The following is a 12,311-nucleotide window of genomic DNA, read 5'->3' as shown; positions in this document are numbered from 1 at the left end:
GTTAGTTTGTATACAATCACTCATTCCATTACATATCAGACTACATTTAGGAAGTTTTACAGCCCATCTACAGCGGGTTACAATCAGGAAAGGTCTCACAATGCTCATAGCAAACAGCAAGCAAAACAGACTTCTCAGCAATTGTATTTTTTATCAAAGATCCATAATAAGCAGAAAAGAGAACCTAGCTTTAAACTAAGGCAGGGCTGTCATTTGGATTCAAAGCTGTTCCTTTCATTCCCCCCTTTTCCTTGTGCCTAAAGAGCCAATCTTGGATCTTCAGTTTTCTATTTGTAATGTCTCGAGCGGTTGGTACTGAGTTCGTAAGACCATTAATTGTACAGCATTGAACCTGTCTTGGACAAAATTAATAATTTTGTTTATGATGCAGAGGCCTAATGTGAGAGCGAGAAGTAGAATGGCCAGAGGCCCAAGTAAAGCGGAGAGCAGGATAGTATTATAGACTTCCTGGGTTTCTAAATTAGAAACCTCCCAAGTTAAAGTATAGGGTATGTGGGGGTTGCCTGCAATACTTATGAGTCCGTAGGAGGTGAACAGGAGCACGCTAATGAGTGTTCCTCCGATCATTGTGGGTCCAGAGCTGCAGCAACAGTCTTGGTATGGGACACCCAGGCCTTTGGTCTCAGCCGGTTTTCGGGGTCAGGTTTTCGACGCAGAGTCAATTTTAAAGGATGGGTCTTACTCTGGTCAACCGTCCAGGCAGTGTTGGCTTCCGGCACGAAGTCTTCTCGAACCGCAAAGGGATCAGCTGGTCGGGCGTGGGTGTAATGGATCCAGGTAGCAATCCCGTCGACTTTGAGAGCAGTGGGTGTGGTTAGGATCACAATGTAGGGTCCCTTCCACCGTGGTTGGAGGGTCTCTTGCTTGTGTCTCCGCACGTATACCCAATCTCCGGGTCGGTAGTGATGCGGCTCAGGAGGGGGCCCGTTCTCATAAATGGCTTTCAATCTAGGCCAAACTTCCTGGTGGGTGTGCTGGAGTTCCCTCAGGGAAATAAGTTTATGATCATCAGATTCAGTTAACACATTAGACTGTAGGTTGGGAATTATAGGGGGGGGCACTCCATACATGATTTTAAAGGGGGTTAATCCCAGTTTGTAAGGGGAGTTCCGCACCCTGAACAGAGCGTAGGGGAGTAAGACTACCCAATTAGCGCCAGTCTCTATGGTCAATTTAGTTAAGGTCTCTTTTAGAGTTTTATTCATTTTTTCTACCTGTCCTGAGCTTTGGGGTTTATATGCACAATGTAGTTTCCAATCAGCCCCAATAAACTGCGCTATCCCTTGTATTACCTTTGAAATGAATGCTGGTCCATTGTCTGATCCTATTAGGGTAGGGAATCCGTACCTGGGTATGATGTCTTCTAACATTTTCTTTGCTACTATCTGCGCAGTCTCATGCTTGGTGGGGAAGGCCTCTGTCCATCCTGAAAAGGTATCTATAAACACTATCAAATATTTATATCCATATTTTTTAGGCTTTACCTCGGTGAAGTCTACTTCCCAATAGGCTCCCGGCCTGGTTCTGCGGGTTCTGGAGCCAGGGTTTTTCCCGTGGTTGGTGGCGTTAGTTAATTGACAAGCTTTACAGCTAGTAACTATCTGCTCAATTTTTGTCCTGGAGTCTTTAATGGTGATCCTAGCATGTCTTATTAAGTCTTGCATTTTTCTTGTGCCCATATGAGTGGCTCGGTGCATCTTGGATAAGACTTTATTTCCCATTTCTTCTGGGAGGATTATGCTACAGTCTGCTGCTCTCCACCATCCGTTAAGGCACTGAGTTAAAGGTAATTTTTGGATCCAGTTTAGGTCTTCTTTAGTGTAGGCAGGATTTTCTGGTAAACTAGCTGAACCGGGGTCTGGTAGGGTGGTCATTAAAGCACAGTCCACCTGTAAGGCTGCCTCTCGGGCCACCTGGTCAGCCAAATTATTTCCTCTGGCCACCGGTGTGACCAGTTTTTGGTGGCCTGGGCAATGTATGATGGCTAGTCGTTTAGGCAGCCAGAGTGCCTTTAAAAGAGCCAATATTTCTTCTTTGTTTTTGATAGTTTTCCCCTCTACAGTTAACAGTCCCCTCTCTCTGTATATAGCTCCATGTGTGTGGGCCATAGCAAAAGCATATCTGCTATCGGTATACACGTTTAGTTTCTTGTCTTTTCCCAAAGTCATTGCCTTGGTTAAGGCCACAAGTTCAGCTCGTTGGGCAGAGGTGCCAGCTGGCAAAGGCTCTGCCCAAACAGTCTCAGTTTCAGTTGTGACTGCTGCCCCCACGTACCTTTGACCTTGATGTACAAAGCTGCTGCCGTCAGTGAACCAGGTAACCTCGGCGTCTGGCAGTGGGTAATCCTGTAAATCTTCCCGAACTCCATGAACCTGTGCCAATATCTCAGCGCAGTCATGGAGGGGGGTATCCAAGTCTGGGTCTGCCTTCGCGTTGTGGGTCGGGGGATGCGGAGGACGGTTTCCTTCCGTGCATCAGTGAGCCATCGTTGGCCTTCTCTTAACAGATACCCCAAGTAGGTTACCTCGGATCTGCAAATTTGGGCTTTCTTTGCTGAAGCCCGGTACCCCAGGGCACCAAGTGTCCGGAGGAGATTTTTGGTGCCTTGCAAGCAAGCTTCGGCAGTCTCAGCGGCAATTAAAAGATCGTCAACGTACTGCAAGAGAGTCACTTTGGGGTTTTGATTCCGGTACTCACCCAGATCCTCGTGAAGTGCCTCATCGAACAAGGTGGGTGAGTTTTTAAATCCTTGGGGGAGCCGGGTCCAGGTGAGTTGCCCATTTATGCCTCTCTCAGGATTGGACCACTCGAAGGCGAAGAGCTCTTGACTTTTGGGGGCCAGAGGCAGGCTGAAAAAAGCATCTTTTAAATCAAGGACAGTATACCATTGTCTTTCTGGGCTGAGGGCACTTAGGAGGGTATAGGGGTTGGGTACTGTTGGGTGTATGTCCATGACTCGGCGGTTAACTTCTCTCAGATCTTGTACCGGACGATAGTCCGCACTGTTAGGTTTTCGTACAGGCAGCAGGGGGGTGTTCCAGGCTGAATGGCAGGGACGCAAGATGCCTAAGTCTAGGGGGCAACGGATATGTGGCGTGATGCCATTTCTGGCCTCCATTGACATTGGGTATTGTCGGACCCGAACTGGATCTGCCCCTGGTTTCAGTTCTATGAATAGAGCTGGGCGATGTTTAGCCAACCCCCGGTTTCAGTCCATGCTCCTGGAAACTGTTGGAGCCAGGGCTCTATGTTTTGACTTTGTGAGGGTGGCCCCTGGTGGAGTCGATATTCATCTTTTAATCTTAGAGTAAGTGTGGTAATGGGTTGGTTGTGAGGGCCAGTCACTTGGGGGCCCCCTGGCGTAAAATGAATTTGGGCCCCCATTTTAGTGAGTAAGTCTCTTTTTAATAAGGGGCATGGGCTGTCGGGGATGACTAGGAAGGAATGGGTGACCTTTCCATTTCCTAGGTCCACAGTCCTCTGGGTGGTCCAGGGATATTTTTTATTCCTGTAGCCCCTTGGACCCAGGAAGATTTTTGAGAAATTTTTCCATGGGGCCTGATCAAGACCGAATGTTGTGCTCCTGTGTCAACTAGAAATTGAACTGGGTTCCCCTCCACTTGTAGCGTTACCCTAGGTTCGGGGAGGGGATCCGAACCCCGTCCCCCCTATTCTGCATCTTGAGTGAAGAGGGCGGGTGTGGTTTGTGGCTGCCATGGTTTTTGATCATGACGTGGCTTTTTCTTTCTAGGGCATTCTCGGGCCCAATGGCCTTTTTCTTTGCAATAGGCACATTGGTCTTTATCTAGGGGCTTTTGTTTATCCAGGGGCTTTTGGACAACAGCGGCCAGGACTTTGGTCATTTTCTCGGTGGCTTTAAGTTGCCTGTCCTCTGGAGTCTCTCTATTATTAAGGACGCGCTGGGCAATGCAGAGTAAGTCCTGAATCTGTTTTCCCTCCAGGTCCTCTAGTTTCTGGAGTTTCTTTTTAATATCAGTGGCTGCCTGATTTACAAAGGCCATTACAACAGCAGCTTGATTTTCGGGGGCCTCGGGGTTCATGGGGGTATACTGTCTGAAGGTTTCCATTAATCTTTCTAAATAAGCGGCAGGGCTCTCTGTCTTACCTTGTATCACTGAATACACTTTTGCCAAATTAGTGGGCTTGCGTGCAGCAGCCCGGAGACCCGCCATTAGAGTCTGGCGATAAATGCGTAGCCGTCCCCTACCTTCTGCCGTGTTGTAGTCCCAGCCATCCTGTGGGGGTCGGGTCAAGGGAAAAGCTGCATTAATGAGATCAAGGTTAGCAGTGGGTTGGCCGTCATCTCCAGGAACCAGCTTTCTTGCTTCCAGTTGAATTCTTTCTCGCTCCTCAGTGGTGAACAGGATTCGGAGGAGCTGCTGACAATCATCCCAGGTGGGTTGGTGGGTAAACATAACGCTGTCTAAGAGACTTATTAAATCTTTAGGGTTGTCAGAAAATCGGGCATTCTGGGTTTTCCAGTTATATAGGTCACTGGTAGAGAAGGGCCAGTATTGAAGTCGGGGGTTCCCCGTCTCATCGGGAGGCCCTATTTCCCGTAAGGGTAAAGCTACGGTGGAGTCAGGAAGGCGGAGTCCTGGCTCATGTGGGGCCCGCCTACGGGTATGGCCAACGGCCCTTGGACTTTGCCCCCACTAGGCTTGGGCGCGGGTTGAGCCTCCCTATTCTCTAGTTCTCCTATGGGCTGGGCTACGGGAGGCCCTGCCGGCGCAGCAGGGATAGGGGCAGCTTTCGGAATAAGAGGAGGAACCTGGTAAGGGGGAGGGTCAAGGGAAAGTAAATCTTGGTTGTCGGGGAGAACAGGGGGTGCAGTTGGAGTTGGCGGCTTGGGAGGGTTGATAGGTTTAGCCGCTAGGATTTGGCATGACTCTGCTATTAAGGAAGAGGCCATCCAAGGAGGTGGGTTTTCTACTAAATCTTGCCACACCAGAATATAGGGAATCTGATCCGAGTGACCTTCTTTCCCTGGTAGGAAAATTTTTTATTTTACTTTAAGGACCACAGGGAGGCAGAAGGTTCCCTCTGTAGGCCAATTGACCCCAAAGGTGGGCCATGCAGAGCGGCAATAGGTGATCAACTTCCTTTTGCGAATGTCTAGGCTTAAGTTGTGTCCTCTAGCTTTTACGTCCCTGAAGTTGGCGAGAAGGAGGGAGAGAGGGGTGCTCTGCGTTTGGCCCATGTTATGATTCTGAGGAAGAGGAGAAGAGAAGGGGGCGGCACGGAGGGGGCCCTGAAGCGGCTGAAATCAGCGATGGAGTTCGCACAGGCGACCTCCGAGGGTGAGACCCCTGGCGGCCTGGCTGGGCCCCGGGCGGAGGGGCGGGAGGGAAAGCCGCAGGCAGCTGAGGAAGGAGGAAAGAGGAACAAAGGATGGAATAATTAATTCTGATCAGCCGAAAAAACACTTAATTCCAATAAAACATCCGACGCACGAAAGAAAAACAAGAGCCAACAAGAATCTCTGACAGTGGTTTCAACTTTCTGGGGCCGTCTCGGCCAGCCCAACAGAAAGGGTTATGGCTAGGACGGCGGTTATTACAAGGGCCCAGGGGTGACAATACATTTAGACTGACATAGAAGCACTCGCGTACTCGCCCGTCCGCGTCCCTCGCGGGAACTTAGGTGCCTCTTAGCATGGGCGGGCAGGTATAAACCCCCTGCTTGGATCAAAATAAATTTTGACCGCCTTAAGCCGTATGAGGATCACCGCGGAAATCGGGTTAGAGCCCACTCGAATCCCGTAGCTTATGCCGTGGGACTACACATAGGGTAAGTCAGGCGCGTGCCCCTGACTCCCAACAATCATTCCAGTCGATTTAACAGACAGACACACAGACACACATCACATCAAAATACGGGTAACAATTGGCATGCCTAGATGGTTTTTTCTTTTAGACGCCTAGAGATATTTCTTAGCACTCTGGAAGTTCATAGAGAAAATGAAAGTATTTAGTTCGCAGGCGCGTTGGGCGTAAGCAGCCCACAGAAAAGAATCCTGATGGGCCAAAAAGGCCCCCCGATGGACCAGGAAGGTCCCCTGATGGACCAAGAAGGTCCCTAGATGGGCCAAGAAGGCCCCCAGATGGGCCAAGAAGGCCCCCAGATGTCAGTGGACGTCTCCAACTGACCCCGGCCGGGTGCCCTATAGCGCGTCCGCCAGGGTCACACCAGCTTCCAGACAGAACCGGTTCTCCAGAGAAGAAACACAGATCAGAGAGAAAAGGAAGAACGTTAGAGCCGGCTTACTTACCGATCGGAATCAAATACGACCCGTTGACCAGAAGTCTGGTGGGCTCGGGGGAGATCTCGGTGGGACCTCCAAATGTAATGCCTGAAGTTCCAAAACCTCCCACAAAAGACCACCAGAGTCGTAAGTCAAAGCCAAGCGGCAAGGGTCGTTTATTGCAGGTTCGAACCTGGTCCTCTGCTCACTCGTCGCCGGTGACACAAGAGGCCACGAATAGGGTTGGTATAGCGTTTTTATAGACAGAGACAAATAGCACAGGGGAGGTTTTTTTACTTGTGGCGGGAGGAAGAAAGGGGGAAGGGGGTAGGTGAGGAATGTGCTAAGCAGGCAGGTTTACAGAAGCGAGAAATGCCAGTTAGTTTGTATACAATCACTCATTCCATTACATATCAGACTACATTTAGGAAGTTTTACAGCCCATCTACAGCGGGTTACAATCAGGAAAGGTCTCACAATGCTCATAGCAAACAGCAAGCAAAACAGACTTCTCAGCAATTGTATTTTTTATCAAAGATCCATAATAAGCAGAAAAGAGAACCTAGCTTTAAACTAAGGCAGGGCTGTCATTTGGATTCAAAGCTGTTCCTTTCACTTCAGTGTACAGCACATTAAAAAGTGCCAAAGAGTAAGTGTTCAGTTAACATTACTTATCATTATTGTCATTTTATACATGAAGAATCTCAGGCAGAGAGAGCTTTAGCATTTTGACCAGCGTCCTAGGTCCACAGGACCTGGAATTATCTGCCTGTCTGCCTAAGGGAAATTGCCAGGTCTTGTCTCAACTGGGAGAAACTCCTGCAGGACAAAAAACAGGAGCCAAATGAGAGCCTGTCAGCAAGTTGACGGTGCCGACAATAGCCGAGTTGAAATCGGATTACCCAGTAAGCACCTCTGGGTGCATTGCCCAAGGAATAGTAACAACCCTGAGTACTACCCACCCAGATGTTGGCACAGGGGACCAGCAAGGTACATAGTAACTTGGTGGAAAAGAAGTATCCAGAAACCAGATCCACTGGGCAACACCAGATCTCTAGAGGTCCCTGGGGACCCCAACTTCTCCCCAAAGCCACAAGGACAAGTCAGCTCTTATCCTTCGATATCAGACACAATCTTAGGGAAAGGGGTGAAGGAAGAGATGCTCTTTGAGGGACTGTATCTTCTTAACAGAAGCTGAACCCCACTTACAGGGAGTAAGCTTTAAATTGGAGTGGAGCTGTAATTGATTTTCACCTAGTATCCCACGAGAAACTGCTGTAGAGCAAATCTCCTTTGCCCTGCACCTCTGAGTTGTGACAAGACTTGAATTTTTCTGTCCTGCTTCAAGGACCTCAGGGGAAAGCTAGAGAATGAATTAAGAGATCTCTGACCCCTGTGATCAGTGATCCATTCCTGACCCCTTCCCTCCAAGGCCCTGTGAGATCTGAGCCCCAGCACACAGCACCCCAGTCTCATTAGAGCAAGTGTGAGCCGGCTCTTCACAGCCCATCAGCCAAACTTGAGGGCGAGGGAAGTTAAGTGCCATCGCCCACCGCGGAGCACGTAGGTGTATTTCACGGGCTGGGAAGCATGAGAGCAGTGCAGGCAGTGGGGCAGGTGGGCGGGCCTTCTTGGGACTAATGAGGCTTTTCCTGGCAGAAGCACATTGTGCTTAATTCTACCTTTCAGGGGAGGCAAAGAGGAAATGTAAGCACTTTCTTCAGTGAAAGATCTTATTTCGCGTCTCTTCGCTTGTTTATAAGATTTTAAACCTTTTTTTTAAAGTCAAACCTTTTTTTTAAAGTGTTTTTTAAATCGCTTCATATCACCTGTTGATATCTAAATATTTGAAAAAGAAGTGTAAGAACAGGTTTAATATTTATACCTGTAAAATAAAAGCATCTCTAAAAACCCAACTAATTCCTGAACACTTTTAAAAGTAAGAAACATCCACAGTTAAGGCTTCCTTTTTTTTTCCACACTGAACGTTCCAAATGCTGTTTGTAGCGATTACATTACTGTATATGTTCGTCAAAATTCATTGAACTAAACCACCAAAAAGACTGAATTTTCAGTATGTAACTTAGTTTTTTAAAAAGTTAGTAATTTCTTAAATCCCGAAAGCAGTTTGAAGGAAATACATAAATCTTTTAATAGATTTTTTTTAAATAATATTAATCTTACAGAAAACTCTCAGGAATAGTACAAAGAACTTTTCCCCCTCAACCCATTGCCCCATCCTCCCTGAATACTTATTTCCTATAAATAAGGACATTCTCCTACTGCAAAACAACCATCAAAGTCAAGAAATCAACACTGATACATATCCAGCCTCCCATCCAAAGACACCATTCAAGTTTCACCAGTTGTTCCAATAATATCCTTTATAGAAAAAGGATAAAACCCAGAATCACACATGGCATTTAGTCGTCCTATTCTCCTTCTGTCTAAAACAGTTCCTCAGTCCTCCCTTGACTTTTATGGCCTTGACATGTTTCGGGATTACAGGCCAGTTGTTTTGTAGAACATCTCTGAGTTTGGATTTGTCTGATACTTTCCATGATTAGATTCAGGTCATTGTTTGGGACAGGAGTATCACAGAAGTGATGCTATGTTCTTCTCGGTAAATCTCATCAAGTGGCACACAATTTCAAAGTGTCCCCTCACTAGTAATGTTATTTTGATCATTTGTTTAAGGTGGCGTCTGTGTGAGTATGTGTGTATACATAAACTTCTATATCTATATTCATTATTCTGTCTATGTTTACTGAAAATCATGAATCCACACTGATACCTCCAATTCCAAATGAATATCACAGGGCTTATGTGAGTTTTCTCACTTCTTGGACTGTGAGAAACCTGGCTCCCACCATCCTCCATGGATTTACTTCTTGGATTATCTCCCGTCACCCCACCCCCACCTTCACAGACGCCTCTTTACTTCGCATGTGTTCAGACCTCCTGCTCTGAGCCACCGTCACCACCCCTACTGGATGCCATCTTCACCAAGGGTTGTTGGGCCTCTGCCTCAGCCCTGTCACTCACCCACACAGGTATCTTCCTTCATGTGGGAAACAAAGGCAGAAGGAAATGGCAGATAAAATTAAATTTCCTTATAATTTGCAGCCCATTGGCAGATACTCGAGGCAGGCAGAGCAAAATGTTTCTCCAGGAACTCCCTACCTTCTTAGTATTATTAATGCTTTGCTAGAGGGGAAAAAGAACCTTGGCTTGACAATAGCTAGGCCTCCAGTATTCTGAGTCTTCTTTAGTATATGAAAATTCCATTGGAAACTTACCCTTGACTTTACCTCCCCCACCTCCCAAGTATATAACCAGTGTCTCTTCATGGTCCCAGGGCAGCTCTTTCTGTCCATGGGCCCTGTCCCCGTGCTTTAATAAAATCACCTTTTTGCACCACAGATGTCTTCAAGAATTCTTTCTTGGTCGTCGACTCCGGACCCCACGAACCTCCCCATTACCCCACAAACCTCATCTCTCCTCACCCCATTTAGGCTCTGACACCCAGCCTTAATTCTGCCCCTCACCCCCTGCAATAGATGCCTATTTTGCTCAATCCCATGAAGTAATATTTGGGCTGAGTTTTTCAGGAAAGGAAGGGAGGGATCAAAGGAGGGAGAGAAAGAAGACCTAGCCAAATGATGCTGTGTGGGGTTTTGTGGTCTTTCTAATTCAGGCCCAAGAATGCCTAGAATTAGTTCTCTCCTATCTTGAAGTTAAGGCACTAGATATATCCCAGCTACAACTTCTTTGGCTAACTTCTTTACTTGACCACTTCCTCTCCCCACAAAAAACCCTCTTGAAGACAGCGTAATCCAACTTTTCCATTTAGCTGCACACTGAATTAATGTCAATGGCTACTTTAACATAACGTGTCCTTTTTCAGAGCCATGAACAAGTAATGATTTCCATTTGCCAGAACTGAATTTTTTTTTAAGTCCTTATTACAAGAACTGTGATGCCAAGTTAATATAGGATGGTTCTCTGGTTCTTTGATGTGTGGGCACACATGAAAATCAAATGCTTTGTGATGCATAAAATTCTAGTCTTCAGTCTTCTGTCTCCTGTGGGACAATATAGCAACAGTGGGCATGCACATTTGCTGTGTTTTTTGTCACTCAATACTTTTTGAATTCTGTTCCTACGACCACTGGACAATTTCCCCTCTCCCCTCTGCTACGTCCTCAAGGTGGAAGCCTTCCACTAGCCACCCCTCTCCCCAGAAGCTAGAGCACAAGGAGCAAGATTTTCACAGGGAAGAAAGTAGCACCAAGAGAATCCAGCTGCCGAAGAGAGGCCGGAGGATTGTGGGGGAGGGATGCCCAGCTTTACATGGTAACCTTCAAGGAGATGTGAGGGTAGACTCCCTCCCCAGAGCAGGCTCTGTGAACCACTTAGTATCCTTTTAATAAACTCCTCTCCACTTGAACTAGCTGGAGGGAATTCTGTGGTTTTCTACTAAGAATCCTGGTGGAGAATAGTAATTGTCAATCCTGTAATCTACAAACATTTATTCTTTATCTGATATGTCATCACATCCACTTTGCCCAGGTTTTTTTGTTCTTGTTTTTGTTTTTAAACATAGGCATATCACTGGGTGAGCTTAGTCGGTTAAGCTCCCTGCTCTTGATTTTGGCTCAGGTTACGAGTTCGAACCCCAAGTCAGGCTTTGCACTGACAGCATGGAGCTTGCTTGGGATTCTCTCTGCCCCTTTATTTTTAGACAGACAGAAGAGAGAGAGAGACAGAGAAAGAGCATGCTGGGGAGGTACAGAGAGTGTAGACAGAGGATCCCAAGCAGGCTCTACACTGTCAGTGCAGAGCCCAATGTGGGGGCTTGAACTCATGAACTGTGAGATCATGACCTGAGCCGAAGTCAGTCGTTTAACCAACTGAGCCACCCAGAAGCCCCTAAAAAAGTTTTTTTAAAAAATTAAAAAACAAACATAGGTGTATCATTAGTAAAGAGTGTTCCCTTTATATATTTAAAATGAACCTGTGTTTAGGGTCACCTGGGTGGCTCAGTTGGCTAAGTGTCCAACTTCGACTCGGGTCATGATCTCACGGTTCCTGAGTTCATATCTGGCTCTGTACTAACAGTGTAGAGCCTGTTTGGGGTTCTCCCTCTCTCCTATCTCTCTGCCCCTCCCCCTGCTTTCGTGTGCACTCATGCTCTCTCTCTCCTCCTCTTTCTCTCTATCTCAGCTAAAAAAATAAACTTAAAAAAAAAAATGAACCCGTGTTAAGTTGGAAAGGTTGCCACCATATTCGAGGCCCTCATCCTGTGCAGGAAATGGAACTGAAGCCCACAGGGAGGATGGATGCAAGCACTCCTAGTTGGGGCAGAGCTGGATTTTGGAACCCAGATCCTCAGCTTCCCGCTCCCGTGGACACCCCTTCCCACGTCCAGCTTCCACATCGCCCAGGATGATCCCAGATGGAGATTTTTATTTTATTTTATTTTTCACTGTTCCAAGTTTATTTGGTAGTTTAGTTGGTTGGTATGACACTTAGATACATTGTTGGTTGCACTGTTTATATGTAGATGTTTCTTTTTACATTATAAGGCAATGTACACTATATTCTGACATATATAGTACACATAATAAGATCCTTTAGATCCTTTAGAACAGTTATGCACTATACACGCAATACTGATTTATACATTGGATCCCAGGATGTGATTGACTGGAGAAAAAAAAAGGTGGACGGGGCATGTTGGGTGAAGGAACCAGAAGTAATATAACACACAGTAAATACACATCTGGTTTGAAAAGCAACAGCAGCATACACAGCGTTGGCAGTGGTGCCTCTGAGGTGGTAGGGCTAGTTTACATTAACCAACTTAGGACAAGAGGGGTCTCATGCAGCATCAGGATGTAGCTTCAGGGTTTTGTGAACCATGCCTATTTGTAACTTTAGGAAACAGGTTTTTCCTAGGCTATTTTAATATTACTACTTGAGAAACAGATCAGGTAAGAAGGGTAATATACACAACCTCCAA

General features: G+C 46.6%; 1 long non-coding RNA gene across 1 annotated transcript; it reads right to left on the bottom strand.

Moving 5' to 3' along the window:
- Positions 1–239: 239 nt before the first annotated feature.
- Positions 240–6,502, bottom strand: LOC145715599 (uncharacterized). The gene is made up of 2 exons (XR_014137882.1): positions 6,314–6,502; positions 240–1,005 (listed from the first exon to the last, which is right to left on the bottom strand). It is a non-coding gene; the product is annotated as an uncharacterized LOC145715599 (long non-coding RNA).
- Positions 6,503–12,311: the final 5,809 nt, after the last annotated feature.

The sequence above is a fragment of the Panthera onca genome, chromosome A1 (genome assembly GCF_046562875.1).
Source record: "Panthera onca isolate mPanOnc1 chromosome A1, mPanOnc1 haplotype 2, whole genome shotgun sequence".
NCBI classification, from domain to species: Eukaryota; Metazoa; Chordata; class Mammalia; order Carnivora; family Felidae; genus Panthera; species Panthera onca.
This window is presented reverse-complemented; position numbering and strand designations above follow the sequence as displayed.